Source organism: Phoenix dactylifera, chromosome 10 (assembly GCF_051530095.1).
Source record: "Phoenix dactylifera cultivar Ajwa chromosome 10, Ajwa_hap1_PhDact_Kaust_v1.1, whole genome shotgun sequence".
NCBI lineage: Eukaryota > Viridiplantae > Streptophyta > Magnoliopsida > Arecales > Arecaceae > Phoenix > Phoenix dactylifera.
The window spans coordinates 3,162,501-3,177,500 of record NC_143199.1 but is presented as its reverse complement, the minus strand read 5'-3'; positions in this window follow the sequence as shown (position 1 = coordinate 3,177,500).

Sequence of the window (15,000 nt, the reverse complement as noted above, 5' to 3'; positions counted from 1 at the left end):
CCCCAAGGGCTCCAGCGAATCGAGGAGCATTGCACACGGAAACGGCCCGGACGCGAGTCCCGGTCGCACGGGGTGCGCATCCCGAACGTCCGGGACGCGCTTCCCGGGAGGGCCGATGGAGGGAGCCGAAGTGGCGCACGGCCGCCGGGCACGGACGGCCGAAGGCAGCGCCCGTGCGCCGGGAAGTCGGCAGGCGCGTGCCGGCTCCGTCGGGGACGAAATGTGCCGGGCAAGTCCGCCGCGAGGCAACGGTCCTGTGCGGAGTGGAGCGGAAGGCCCGCCGCGGCGGCAGCAGACCCCCCCTCCCTACCACCCCGGCGGGGCATCCGCCCAAAGCCCACCCCAAGCGTTCCAAAGTACCGAGGAGCGTTGCAAACGGGAACGGCCCGGACACGCGACCCGGTCGCACGGGATGCGCGTCCCGGTCGCACGGGTCGCGCGTCCCGGGAGGGCCGACGGACGAAGCCGAAGTGGCGCACGGCCGCCGCGCACGGACGGCCGGCGGCGGCGCCCGTGCGCCGGAAAGTCGTCGGGCGCGCGACGGCTCCGTCGGGAACGAACGGTGCCGGGCACGACCGCCGCGAGGCAACGGACTTGTGCGGAGGGGGGCGGAAGGCCCGCCGCGGCGGCGCCAGCCCCCCCTCCCTACCACCCCGACGGGGCATCCGCCCAAAGCCCACCCCAAGCGTTCCAAAGTACCGAGGAGCGTTGCAAACGGGAACCGCCCGGACACGCGTCCCGGTCGCACGGGATGCGCGTCCCGGTCGCACGGGTCGCGCGTCCCGGGAGGGCCGACGGAGGAAGCCGGCGCACGGCCGCCGCGCGGACGGCCGGCGGGGGCGCCCATGCGCCGGGGCCTCGGCGGGCGCGGGCCGGCTCCCTCGGGGACGAACGGTGCCGGGCCCGCCCGCCGCGAGGCGACGGACTTGTGCGGAGTGGAGCGGAAGTCCCGCCGCGGCAGCAGCAGCCCCCCCTCCCTACCACCCCGGCGGGGCATCCGCCCAAGGCCCACCCCAAGCGTTCCAAAGTACCGAGGAGCGTTGCAAACGGGAACGGCCCGGACACGCGTCCCGGTCTCACGGGATGCGCGACCCGGTCGCGCATCCCGGGAGGGCCGACGGAGGAAGCCGGCGCACGGCCGCCGCGCGGACGGCCGGCGGCGGCGCCCATGCGCCGGGGCCTCGGCGGGCGCGTGCCGGCTCCCTCGGGGACGAACGGTGCCGGGCGCGCCCGCCGCGAGGCGACGGACTTGTGCGGAGTGGAGCGGAAGTCCCGCCGCGGCAGCAGCAGCCCCCCCTCCCTACCACCCCGGCGGGGCATCCGCCCAAGGCCCACCCCAAGCGTTCCAAAGTACCGAGGAGCGTTGCAAACGGGAACGGCCCGGACACGCGTCCCGGTCTCACGGGATGCGCGTCCCGGTCGCACGGGATGCGCGTCCCGGTCGCACGGGTCGCGCATCCCGGGAGGGCCGACGGAGGAAGCCGGCGCACGGCCGCCGCGCGGACGGCCGAAGGCAGCGCCCGTGCGCCGGGAAGTCGGCAGGCGCGTGCCGGCTCCGTCGGGGACGAAATGTGCCGGGCAAGTCCGCCGCGAGGCAACGGTCCTGTGCGGAGTGGAGCGGAAGGCCCGCCGCGGCGGCAGCAGACCCCCCCTCCCTACCACCCCGGCGGGGCATCCGCCCAAAGCCCACCCCAAGCGTTCCAAAGTACCGAGGAGCGTTGCAAACGGGAACGGCCCGGACACGCGACCCGGTCGCACGGGATGCGCGTCCCGGTCGCACGGGTCGCGCGTCCCGGGAGGGCCGACGGACGAAGCCGAAGTGGCGCACGGCCGCCGCGCACGGACGGCCGGCGGCGGCGCCCGTGCGCTGGAAAGTCGTCGGGCGCGCGACGGCTCCGTCGGGGACGAACGGTGCCGGGCACGACCGCCGCGAGGCAACGGACTTGTGCGGAGGGGGGCGGAAGGCCCGCCGCGGCGGCGCCAGCCCCCCCTCCCTACCACCCCGACGGGGCATCCGCCCAAAGCCCACCCCAAGCGTTCCAAAGTACCGAGGAGCGTTGCAAACGGGAACCGCCCGGACACGCGTCCCGGTCGCACGGGATGCGCGTCCCGGTCGCACGGGTCGCGCATCCCGGGAGGGCCGACGGAGGAAGCCGGCGCACGGCCGCCGCGCGGACGGCCGGCGGGGGCGCCCATGCGCCGGGGCCTCGGCGGGCGCGGGCCGGCTCCCTCGGGGACGAACGGTGCCGGGCCCGCCTGCCGCGAGGCGACGGACTTGTGCGGAGTGGAGCGGAAGTCCCGCCGCGGCAGCAGCAGCCCCCCCTCCCTACCACCCCGGCGGGGCATCCGCCCAAGGCCCACCCCAAGCGTTCCAAAGTACCGAGGAGCGTTGCAAACGGGAACGGCCCGGACACGCGTCCCGGTCTCACGGGATGCGCGTCCCGGTCGCACGGGTCGCGCATCCCGGGAGGGCCGACGGAGGAAGCCGGCGCACGGCCGCCGCGCGGACGGCCGGCGGCGGCGCCCATGCGCCGGGGCCTCGGCGGGCGCGTGCCGGCTCCCTCGGGGACGAACGGTGCCGGGCGCGCCCGCCGCGAGGCGACGGACTTGTGCGGAGTGGAGCGGAAGTCCTGCCGCGGCAGCAGCCGCCCCCCCTCCCTACCACCCCGGCGGGGCATCCGCCCAAAGCCCACCCCAAGCGTTCCAAAGTACCGAGGAGCGTTGCAAACGGGAACGGCCCGGACACGCGTCCCGGTCGCACGGGATGCGCGTCCCGGTCGCACGGGTCGCGCGTCCCGGGAGGACAGACCGAGCAAGCCGAGGTGCCGCTCACGGCCGCCGCGAGGGACGTACGGCGCCGGCGCCCGCGCCCCGTGGCACGGCCTAGAGCGTGCCCCCTGCCACCCCATCGGGGCATCGGCGCAAAGCCCACCGCGGGGTAGATAACCGAAGGCAACGAGGGACGGTGGATGCACATATCCGAGCAGTGGCGATAGGGCCGGAGGGAGCACCGACAGGGCCGTGAGATTTTAAAGTACCGAGGGAATTTGCAAACCGGGCCCGCCCCTCCCCCCGTCCATCGCACGCCGATCGGGGGTCCGGCGCCCCGCGGGGGGCTGCCGGCATGCGCTCCCGGTGCAGGCATCGACGAGCCGCCCGCGACCTCCACTCGGGTCCGAGCCCCCAAGCGCGGATGCCGAAACGCGCCGGCCGCGGCAGCCCCACCCCTGCCACCCCATCGGGGCATCGGCGCAAGGCCCACCCTGGGGTAGATAACCGAAGGCAACGAGGGACGGTGGATGCACATATCCGAGCAATAGCGATAGGGCCGGAGCGAAGACCGAGGGGGTCGGGGGGTTTTAATGTTCCGAGGGAAGTTGGAAACGGGGCCCGCCCGGACGCCCGTCCCTCGCACGCCGATCGGGGGTCCCGCACCCCGCGGGGGGCTGCCGGCATGCGCCCCTAGTACAAGCATCGACGAGTCGCCCGCGACCTCCACTCGGATCCGGCGGCGCACGCGCGGATGGCGAAACACGGCGGCCGCGGCTGCAGCCCCCCTACCACCCCGTTGGCGCGTCGGCGCAAAGCCCACCCCGGGGAGGATAACCGAAGGCGACGAGGGACGATGCATGCACATATCCGAGCAAATACCGAGAGGGTCGGGGGGAAGACCGAGAGGCAAGGGGTGTTTAGAGTACCGAGGGAAGTTGCGAAAGGGGCCCGCCCGGACGCTCGCCGCTCGCAGGCGATCCGGCGGGGCGCACGGAGGGCGCCGCCCATCGCCGGAGCTTGCTCGGTCATCTCTGCCGCACGGACACGTAAGCGCCGCCGCGCAAGGTTCGGCCGGCGGGGCGGACGGTTCGCCGCCGCAGGCCTTTCCCGCAGCCGGAACGTGGGCCCGGCGTTGCGCGCCGGCGGGCCGCGCAATCCGCCGGGGCGCACGGCGGGCGCCGCCCGTCGCCGGGGCTTCGCTCGGTCATCTCGGCCGCACGGACACGTGCGCGCAGCCGCGGAAGGTTCGGCCGGCGGGGCGGACGGTTCGCCGACGCAGGCCTCTCCCGCGGCCGGAACGCGGGACCGGCGTTGCGCGCCGGCGGAAGGCGCGATCCGGCAGGGCGCACGGCGGGCGCCGCCCGGGCTTCGCTCGGTCATCTCGGCCGCACGGACACGTGCGCGCCGCCCATCGCCGGGGCTTCGCTCGGTCATCTCGGCCGCGCCGCCACGTGCGCGCCGCCGCGGAAGGCTTGGCCGGCCGGGCGGACGGTTCGCCGCCGCAGGCCTTTCCCGCAGCATGCGCCCCTTCGCCCGAACGACCGCGGGACTCCGGTACGGCCTAGCCGTCGGCCGCCCGGCTGCAAGCCGTCGGGGCCGCTCGATCCCCGTCGCGTGCCGGCCGCCGCTCGGGCCAGCCGGCCGGCTGCCGCACGTAACCTCTGACCTCATCAGCGGTCGATCCGCACCGCGCTGGTCTTCGGTGCGGACCCGTCGGGGCCGTGCCGCGCCGGCCGTCGCATCCGGTTCCGCAGGCGCCGCCCGGTTGCCTCCCGCCCTCGTGCGCTCGCGCCGGCCGGGCGACGCGGTGCCCGCGGGACTCGGGCATGGTTGAGCCGTCGGCCGCCCGGCGGCATGCCGCCGCCGCTCCGCGCCGCGTGCCGGCTGCGCTCCTCCCCGCGCCCGTCCGCGGGCGGGCCCGCCGCCGCTCGCGCCGGCCGGGCGACGCGGTGCCCGCGGGACTCGGGCACGGTTGAGCCGACGGCCGCCCGGCGGCATGCCGCCGCCGCTCCGCGCCGCGTGCCGGCTGCGCTCCTCCCCGCGCCCGTCCGTGGGCGGGCCCGCCGCCGCTCGGCCTAGCCCCCCGGCTGCCGCACGTAACCTGCGACCTCGTCGGCGCTGGATGCGCGTCGTGACAGTTTTCGGTGGGGCGCCGCGGAGGCGCCGGGGGCCCATGCGACGGGCCAGGGGGCGAACGGAGGGCTCGGTCAGCCCTAACAGGGGACCGGCGACAAAGGAGCGGTCGCGCAAAGCTTCGTAAGGGACCCAGACGACGGGCCTACCGATCCGAAGCACCGCGCACGGACGCGCAGCGGGCCCACGACGGGCCGACACGGAAGGCCCGCCGCCAAGGCCGCAAAACCGACAAAGGAACCCACGGGGACGCACCAGAGCGGGCAAAGCTTTCACCGAACGGGACGGGACCGAGCCCCCGCAACAGGCGAGGGCGACGGATCCGACCAAGTAAGGCCGATCCCGCTCCACGCACGCGCGGCCGCAGGAACTTCGTGAGGGACGGGACGACCGGCCGACCGAACCGAAGCGCCGCGCACGGCCGCCGCGAGGGCCGGCCGGAGGCATAGACCGAGCGCCGCGCCAGCGGAAGGAGCGTGCCGGCTCCGTCGGGGACCACCTGCGCACGGTCCGTCCGAGCGAGCCGACGGACCGGCGCGGAAGGCCCGGCGCCGAGCCCGCAAAACCGACAAAGGAACCCACAGGGACGCACCAAAGCGGCCCAAGATTTCACCGAGACGGGACCGAGCCCACGCAACATGCGATGGCGACGGATCGGACCAAGTAAGGCCGATCCAACTCCGCGCGCGCGCGGCCGCGAGCACTTCGTGAGGGACAGGAAGACCGGCCGACCGAACCGAAGCGCCGCGCACGGCCGCCACAAGGGCCGGCTGGAGGCGTAGACCGAGAGCCGCACCAGCGGAAGGAGCGTGCCGGCTCCGTCGTGGGCCAACTCCGCGGGGCCCATCCGAGCGAGCCGACGGGCCGGCGCGGAAGGCCCGGCCGAACCCGCAAAACCGACAAAGGAACCCACAGGGACGCACCAGAGCGGACAAAGATTTCACCGAACAGGACGGGACCGAGCCCACGGAACATGCGAGGGCGAAGGATCGGACCAAGTAAGGCCGATCCAACTCCGCGCGCGCGCGGCCGCGAACACTTCATGAGGGACGGGAAGACCGGCCGACCGATCCGAAGCACCGCGCACGGCCGCCGCAAGGGCCGACCGAAGGAATAGACCGAGCGCCGCACTAGCGGAAGGAGCGTGCCGGCTCCGTCGTGGGCCAACTCCGCGGGGCCCATCCGAGCGAGCCGACGGGCCGGCACGGAAGGCCCGGCCGAACCCGCAAAACCGACAAAGGAACCCACAGGGACGCACCAGAGCGGACAAAGATTTCACCGAACGGGACGGGACCGAGCCCACGCAACATGCGAGGGCGAAGGATCGGACCAAGTAAGGCCGATCCAACTCCGCGCGCGCGCGGCCGCGAAAACTTCGTCAGGGACGGGACGACGGGCCGACCGATCCGAAGCGCCGTGCACGGCCGCCGCAACGGCCGGCCGGAGGCGTAGACCGAGCGCCGCGCCAGCAGAAGGAGCGTGCCGGCTCCGTCGTGGGCCCGCTGCGCGTGGCCCATCCGAGCGAGCCGACGGGCCGAATCCCTCGAGGACGAACGGTGCCGGGCACGCCCGCAGCGAGTGCCCACGGCGGGCTTGTGCGGAGTGGAGCGGAAGGCCCGCCGCGGCGGCAGCAGCCCCCCCTCCCTACCACCCCAGCGGGGCATCCGCCCAAAGCCCACCCCAAGCGTTCCAAAGTACCGAGGAGCGTTGCAAACGGGAACCGCCCGGACATGCGTCCCGGTCGCACGGGATGCGCGTCCCGGTCGCACGGGTCGCGCGTCCCAGGAGGGCCGACGGAGGAAGCCGAAGTGCCGTGCGCGGCCGCCGCGACGGCCGGACGGCGGCGGCGCCCGTGCGCCGCGGCAAAGGCGGGAGCGGCCCGGCTCCGTCCGGGGCGCCGCGAGCTTCGGTCGAACCTTTGCCGTGACTCTTCGCAATAGGCCAAGCCCATTCACACTTGGCCAAGCCTAGGCCAAGCCAAGGCCTCCAATGCTTGACCAAGTGCCTCCAAGGTCGGCCAAGACGGTGCCCAGCGTGCCAAAGCCATGGCATGCCCATGCGCGGCCCAAGCCGCGCCCATGAGCCCCAGCCGCACGCGGCCGCGCGCGCCCGCGCCCAGGCCACGGCCGCGCTGCGCGCCTGGCGCGCGCGCCCGCGCCCAGGCCACGGCCGCGCCCAGGCCCCGGCCGCGCCGCGCCCGCCCAGGCCCCGGCCGCGCCGCGCCCAGGCCGCGCGCGCCCGCGCCCAGGCCACGGCCGCGCGCGCCCGCGCCGACGCCCCGGCCGCGCTGCGCGCCTGCCGCGCGCGCCCGCGCCCAGGCCACGGTGTTGAGGATCCCCGCAAGCCACGCCGCAAGAGGAGCAACAGTCGCACACCAACTGAGGGCCAAAGTAGCCATGCCAACCAAAGAGGGCCATCGGACCACAAGGAGGCCAACGGGGGGTCAAGCCAAGGCCAACTACTTTGCTTGGAAAGCCTTGGCCAAGCACCTTCATACGGCCGAGCACGCCCAACCTCGGCCAAGCCAAACATGTGCCCATGCATGCCCAAGCCATGGCCAAGCATGCCCAACCTTGGCCGAACCCGCCGCGCGCACCGCCCCGCCGAAGCCAAGCCACAGCCCAATCCTGCCATTGCTACAGTGCAGCGAGGTTCTTGGCCAAGAACCTCGCATGCTACAGTGCTACAGTGCCCGTGCCCAGGCCCCTGCGCGCCCAGGCCCGCGCCCAGCCCCGCCCGCGCGCCCAGGCCCGCGCCCAGCCCCGCCCGCGCGCCTGCCCGCCCGTGCGCCCAGCAGGCCGACCGCCCGCGCCCGCCCGCGCGCCAGCCAGCGCGCCCACGCCCGCCCGCGCGCCCGCCCGCGCGCCCGCCAGCGCGCCCGCCCGCGCGCCCGCCCGCGCGCCCGCGCCCGCCCGCGCCCGCCCGCCTGCGCCCGCCCGTGCGCCAGCGCCAGCCGACCGCGCCCGCCCGTGCGCCAGCGCCCACGCGCGCGCCCGTGCGCGCCCGCCCGCCTGGCGCGCGCCCAGTCCCAGTCCCGCCCGGACTGGGACACGCCCAGCCGGGACGCGCGACCCGGTCAACCGGGACTCGCGTCCCGTGCGTCCGGTCCGCGGAACCTGGCAGATCCCACCCTCCATTCCTTTTCATCCAAGGGCCAAAGTGCAAGCCAAAGTTCAGCCGTGGGAGGGCCCTTCTTGGGTGATCTTTAGCCATCCATCTCATGCCAATCAACGGAGGAGAAGCCTTGGTTCCATAGTACCATGTTTTGTCTAGGGCTTAGGGTATAAAAAGAGATGTAAAGGGGCCATTGGGGGCATGAAGAGTTCTTTTGAGAGTCATGGTTATGTCGGCCGTAAGGCTTGGGCGGCGTTTGTGCCGAGTTCGGTCTTAGATCTTATGTTCTAGGACTTGGGCTAGTGGTAGATACATCAATCTCCACTAGATTGGGCTAGGAAGAGATCTCTTCAATCTCTTTCTAGATTTCTTTTGCTTTCTTTTCTATTGTTCTTCGTTCTTCAAGTTAGTGGAATACAAATCAAGTTTTCTTCATTGTTGATCTCTTTCATTGAGTTAATCCACCGGCGTTACCTACAATCGGTCCACCATCAAAGGATTTTGGAGGCGCACGCGAGGAGCGCAAGGAAAAGAGGCTTGGTGAGGGGCTTTGGACCGTGAGCCCCCATCAATTTGGTGCTTTCATTGAGAGATCCTCTCAAGGAGGTAACGCTTGAATCCCAATCTTCCAGATCTGAATTTTCGTTGCATATTCTGTTTGATCTAAAGTTAAAATTCAGATCATAGATTTTGGGGAAGTTCATAAAAATTCTGCATCCTATATTTGGCTCGAATTTGTATACGATTGGGGGATGTTTAATTTCTGTTTTTATTATTGTAAAACCCCTGTCGGAGGCTGATTGAGTGGTGTACACGTGAGGTGGGTTGGTTCATCCATTGGGTGACAACCGCAGGAGGATTGGGGGCTGGTTTGTGAAGTTCCTTTGTTGCAGAAAAATTCTGCAACTAGGTGCTTGCTTTGGGTGTTAAGAACAGGGTTCTGAAGCTTTGATTTTGAGTTTTGGTGGAGAGTTTCAGAGCTTATTATTCACTGTAATAGGCATCCCCACGTGTTGATTTGGTTCTGTTTTGAGGGAGATCTTGGCTGCTGAAGTTTGTGGACTGCCGCAGAAATTTTCTGCAGCCCAGAAATTTTCTGCAGCAAGTCTTTGGGGCTTGAGTGGTTTGGTTTTTGGGAGTTTGAGGGGCTGTTGTCTCAAGGATTTAGAGTCCTAAAACAGAGGGTTAAAAGGAGATGGAGTCCCCCCGTTATAGCAACCAAGATAGGAGGTTAGAAGCCCTGGAAGTTAGTTCAGCCAACCTTAACCGCGCCTTGGAAACCTTGTCCAATACTATGGCTGCAAATATGGCTGAAATAAGGAGAGAAAACAATGCCAACATGGAGAGGTTGGAAAGGAGGATGCTAGAGAGGGAACATAAGAGGGTGCAAGAAGAAGTGCCTAGGTCGCATGCCGCACGGCAGGGCCGGGCAAGGTATGAGAGCGATGCCATTAGTGTTCAGGGTACACATCATGTAGATCATGACATTAGGCACCATGGGCGAATGGGAGGAAGGATTGAAGCCGAAGGCTTAGTGTTTGAGAGGTGGCTTGATGATGAGCGGGTTAGTAATGGCCATAACAATCATGAAGAGGCCGATAGTGAACCCGAAGAACGCCCCTTCCATGCTCAAAGGCCTTATGGCCGGAGAGAACCCATGGCAAGGAGAGGAAGAAACATGCGGGGTAATGACTTTGGAGATGATGACTATAGGGGTCCACGGCCTAGAGGAGAAGGGCTTAGGAAACCCAAAATTGACTTCCCAAAGTTTGGTGGAGGAGACCCGTATGAGTGGCTTGACAAGGCGGATCAGTACTTTGACGTTTATGACATCCCACGGGCTGATCGGGTGACCCTAGCCAGTTTTCACTTAGAGGGTAGGGCTAGCCGATGGTGGAGGTGGATCCGGGCCTTGTATGAGAAAGAAGGGAGAAGGTTGGGGTGGACGGCCTTTATGGATGAATTCATGAAACAATGGGGACCATCCCCCGTTGTCAATCATCATGGTCAACTTGCAAAACTTAAACAAGAAGGCAAAGTCCAGACCTACATCGATGAGTTCCGGCAATTACAAACTATGGTCAGCGGATGGTCCGACGAAGCCTTGCTTGGTACCTTCATCGACGGCCTCAAACCATGGCTAGCCAAGGAGATCAAACTCAAACAACCAACACGGCTACAAGAGGCAATGCGCATGGCGGAGATCCTAGACCAAAGCTACAACCCGGAACGACGTCCAACCAAGGATGGTGCCATCAGCAAGTTCACCAAACCACAACCATCCAAGGTAAATTTCAGATCCAAAGAGGTAACTTCAACAGGTTCCAAAAATCAGCAAAGGGAGGTAAAGAAGTTGTCACGTGATGAGCTGCAAGACTACATAAAAAAGGGTCTATGTTTCAAGTGCGGTGAAAAGTGGAGCCGGGAGCATCGTTGTAAGACCGGCCAAGTCTACGTCCTTGATGCAAGCAGCGACGAAGAGCCCGCTGCATCTGAAAATTCAGATAGCAGTAGTGAGGAGGAAGATCACCCCGAAGAGACCGAACCATGTGCAGAAAATCAGCAAGCCGAATTGTCACTCAATGCACTTTGCGGCGCACCAAAACCCTCGACAATGAGGCTAATGGCTTGGATCGGCAAGCATGAAGTCTCCTTGTTAGTGGACAGCGGCTCTTCTCACAATTTCATCAACTCAGCAATCGTACGCAAGGTTGGACTCAAAGGTACACCGGTTTCACCGTTTGACGTCAAAATTGCTAGTGGTGAAAAATTACTATGTGCTGAAATTGTTAATAATGTAAAGATGAATGTACAAGGGGTGAGAGTTAAAGCCGATCTACATGTACTTCAGTTAGTCGGCTTAGACATTGTATTGGGAAATGCATGGTTACGCAGTCTAGGCCGGGTGGTGACCGACTTCGACGCGATGACCATGGAGTTTAAACTTGGTGGCCGAAAGAGGACATGGACGGCCTTGAGCAGCAAGGAAGTACGGCCTTGCGAGGCCAACATGATAGAAAAACTATGCAAAGGAGGGGCTAGCTGCTTTGCCGTTGTTATGGCTAGCCCGAACCAAGAAGGTCCTCTCCAAGATGATGCAGAAATTCAGCAGCAGCAGCAAGCACTTGAGGGGCTGCCACCACCAATCCGGAGGGTGTTAGAGGCTCATCAAAGTGTCCTCCAGAAGCCTACTTCCCTCCCGCCACAACGAGACTTTGATCATCCAATTCGGATGAAAGATGAGGCTGCTGCAGTCAATGTTCCACCATACAGGTACGCACACTTTCAAAAGGGAGAAATTGAGCGTCAAGTTGATGAAATGCTTAGCCAGGGGCTGATCCGACATAGCTCAAGTCCCTTCTCCTCACCCGTCCTATTGGTGAGAAAGAAGGATGGCTCATGGAGGTTCTGCACCGACTACCGAGCTCTTAATGAAGCAACCATCAAAGACCATTTTCCGATCCCTACGGTGGACGAGATGCTCGATGAATTGCATGGTGCCAAGTTCTTCACCAAATTGGACTTACGAGCCGGCTACCATCAAATCAGAATGAAAGAGGAGGATGTGCATAAGACGGCCTTCAGGACACATTCCGGCCACTACGAGTACTTGGTGATGCCATTCGGTCTATGCAATGCGCCATCAACATTCCAAGCGGCCATGAACGAAATTTTCAGACCCCACTTGCGAAGGTTTGTCTTAGTATTTTTTGATGACATCTTGATATATTCCAGATCCATGGACGAGCACCTTGAGCACTTGGAGATTGTTCTACGCACCTTGGAGGAGCACCACTTTCACATCAAGCCTTCAAAGTGTGCATTCGCACAAGTGGAGCTCGAGTACTTGGGCCACATAATTTCAGCCGAAGGAGTTCGGGTGGATCAGCGAAAAATTCAGGCCATGCTCGATTGGCCATGGCCGAAGGATATCACAGCCCTAAGAGGATTTTTGGGGCTAACAGGCTACTACCGACGATTCGTAAAGGATTATGGGCTGATTGCAAAGCCACTAACCACCATGCTGAAGAAAGGAGGTTTCATGTGGACCATTCAAGCACGCAAGGCATTTGAAGACCTCAAGGAAGCTATGACACAAACACCGGTACTTGCCTTGCCCGACTTTTCCAAACCGTTCGAGGTCTACACCGACGCTAGTGGCGAAGGTATAGGTGCTGTTTTGGTGCAGGAACGACGACCCTTGGCCTTTATTTCCAAAGCATTAGGGCCAAGAAAGAAGGCTTGGAGCACGTACGCAAGAGAATTGTTGGCGGTTGTACATGCGGTGAAGATTTGGAGGCCATACCTTCTCGGCCGGCGCTTCACCATCATCACAGACCAGCAAGCCCTCCGCCATCTACTTCAACAGAAGATAGTGACCCCCGAGCAGCAAAAATTTCTTGTCAAGTTGCTGGGATTCGAGTACGACATCATCTATCAACCCGGCAAAGAAAACAAGGTGGCTGACGCGTTGTCGCGAAGGGAGAACGACCAGATGTTGTGGGTGGCTGAAGACATGAATGAGCCGCAGAATTTTTCAGCAATCAGCGGCGTCGATTGGAGAATTTGGGACCGAGTTCGTGAAGCATCAAAGCTTGACGCCCGAGCACAAGAAATCCAAGAGAAACTTGATGCAGCGGCTATGGGTGTTGCAGAATTTAAGATGCGTGATGGTCTGATTTTTTACAAGGGAAATATCTATGTCCCCGACGTCCCCGACTTGAGAAGAAACATCTTAGACCACTTCCACAACAGCAAGGAAGGTGGCCATTCAGGATGGCTTCGCACCTATCTTCGTGTGAAGCACTTTTTCTATTGGGAAGGGTTGAAGCGCGACGTCAAAACCTTGGTGGCCGAGTGCGAGACATGCCAGAAGACCAAATACGATCCACGGGCACCCACCGGACTGCTGCAACCACTTCCCATCCCGAACATGATATGGGAGGATCTGACCATGGACTTCATCGAGGGTCTACCAGCAAGCAAAGGCTACGAAGTGATCCTAGTGGTGGTTGATCGGCTAAGTAAGTATGCACACTTCATACCTCTTAAACATCCTTACACAGCCAAGTCAGTTGCACATGCATTCGTGGAGACCATTGTTCGACTCCATGGAGTACCAAGGAGCATCGTCACCGACCGAGATCGAGTCTTCATGAGTACTTTCTGGAAGGAGCTGTTCACCTTGCAAGGAAGCAAACTGAAAGCCAGTTCCTCTTACCACCCGCAGACGGACGGACAAACAGAGATAGTCAACAGGACCTTGGGGCAATACTTGCGCTGCTTCTGCCATGAGCAACAATCACGATGGGAAGCTTTCATAGCCTGGGCTGAATTCTGGTATAATACTTCCTACCACTCATCCATTAAATTGAGTCCTTTTGAACTTGTGTATGGGAGGCCCCCTCCACTACTGACTACATATGAAAGAGGCACGGCCCGAAGTGAGGAAGTTGAACAAGAATTAATGACAAGAGACGAAGTCCTAGCAAATGCAAAAAGAGAGCTTCGGAAGGCACAAGAAAGAATGAAGAGGTACTATGACCAAGGTCGCCGAGAAGTTGTCTTCAACCCTGGCCAGTATGTCTACTTAAAGCTGAAGCCCTACCAACAGAAATCATTAAAAGACAAGTTCAGCCGCAAGCTATCTCAAAAATTTTATGGACCGTTCAGAATCATAGAACGCATCGGAGAGGTTGCCTACCGACTGGAGTTACCCGCCTCATCTCATCTGCATCCAGTCTTCCATGTGTCGTTGCTCAAAGAAAAGGTTGGTGACCCGACATTAGTTGCACCGGACCTTCCCACATTCAACGAAGAGGGTCGACTACTTCTACAACCAGTTGAAGCTCTCAAGTACCGCATATGGAGACGAGGCCGAGAACGACGCAAAATCTGGCAAGTCTTGATTCAGTGGGGCGGCTTGCCCAAGGAAGATGCTACGTGGGAGGACTATGACGAGGTCTCTCAGAGGTACCCTAACTTCATCCTTGAGGGCAAGGATGTTCTTCAAGGGAGGAGGAATGTTGAGGACCCCCGCAAGCCACGCCGCAAGAGGAGCAACAGTCGCACACCAACTGAGGGCCAAAGTAGCCATGCCAACCAAAGAGGGCCATCAGACCACAAGGAGGCCAACGGGGGGTCAAGCCAAGGCCAACTACTTTGCTTGGAAAGCCTTGGCCAAGCACCTTCATACGGCCGAGCACGCCCAACCTCGGCCAAGCCAAACATGTGCCCATGCATGCCCAAGCCATGGCCAAGCATGCCCAACCTTGGCCGAACCCGCCGCGCGCACCGCCCCGCCGAAGCCAAGCCACAGCCCAATCCTGCCATTGCTACAGTGCAGCGAGGTTCTTGGCCAAGAACCTCGCATGCTACAGTGCTACAGTGCCCGTGCCCAGGCCCCTGCGCGCCCAGGCCCGCGCCCAGCCCCGCCCGCGCGCCCAGGCCCGCGCCCAGCCCCGCCCGCGCGCCTGCCCGCCCGTGCGCCCAGCAGGCCGACCGCCCGCGCCCGCCCGCGCGCCAGCCAGCGCGCCCACGCCCGCCCGCGCGCCCGCCCGCGCGCCCGCAAGCGCGCCCGCCCGCGCGCCCGCGCCCGCCCGCGCGCCCGCGCGCCCGCGCGCCCGCGCCCGCCCGCGCCCGCCCGCCTGCGCCCGCCCGTGCGCCAGCGCCAGCCGACCGCGCCCGCCCGTGCGCCAGCGCCCACGCGCGCGCCCGTGCGCGCCCGCCCGCCTGGCGCGCGCCCAGTCCCAGTCCCGCCCGGACTGGGACACGCCCAGCCGGGACGCGCGACCCGGTCAACCGGGACTCGCGTCCCGTGCGTCCGGTCCGCGGAACCTGGCAGATCCCACCCTCCATTCCTTTTCATCCAAGGGCCAAAGTGCAAGCCAAAGTTCAGCCGTGGGAGGGCCCTTCTTGGGTGATCTTTAGCCATCCATCTCATGCCAATCAACGGAGGAGAAGCCTTGGTTCCATAGTACC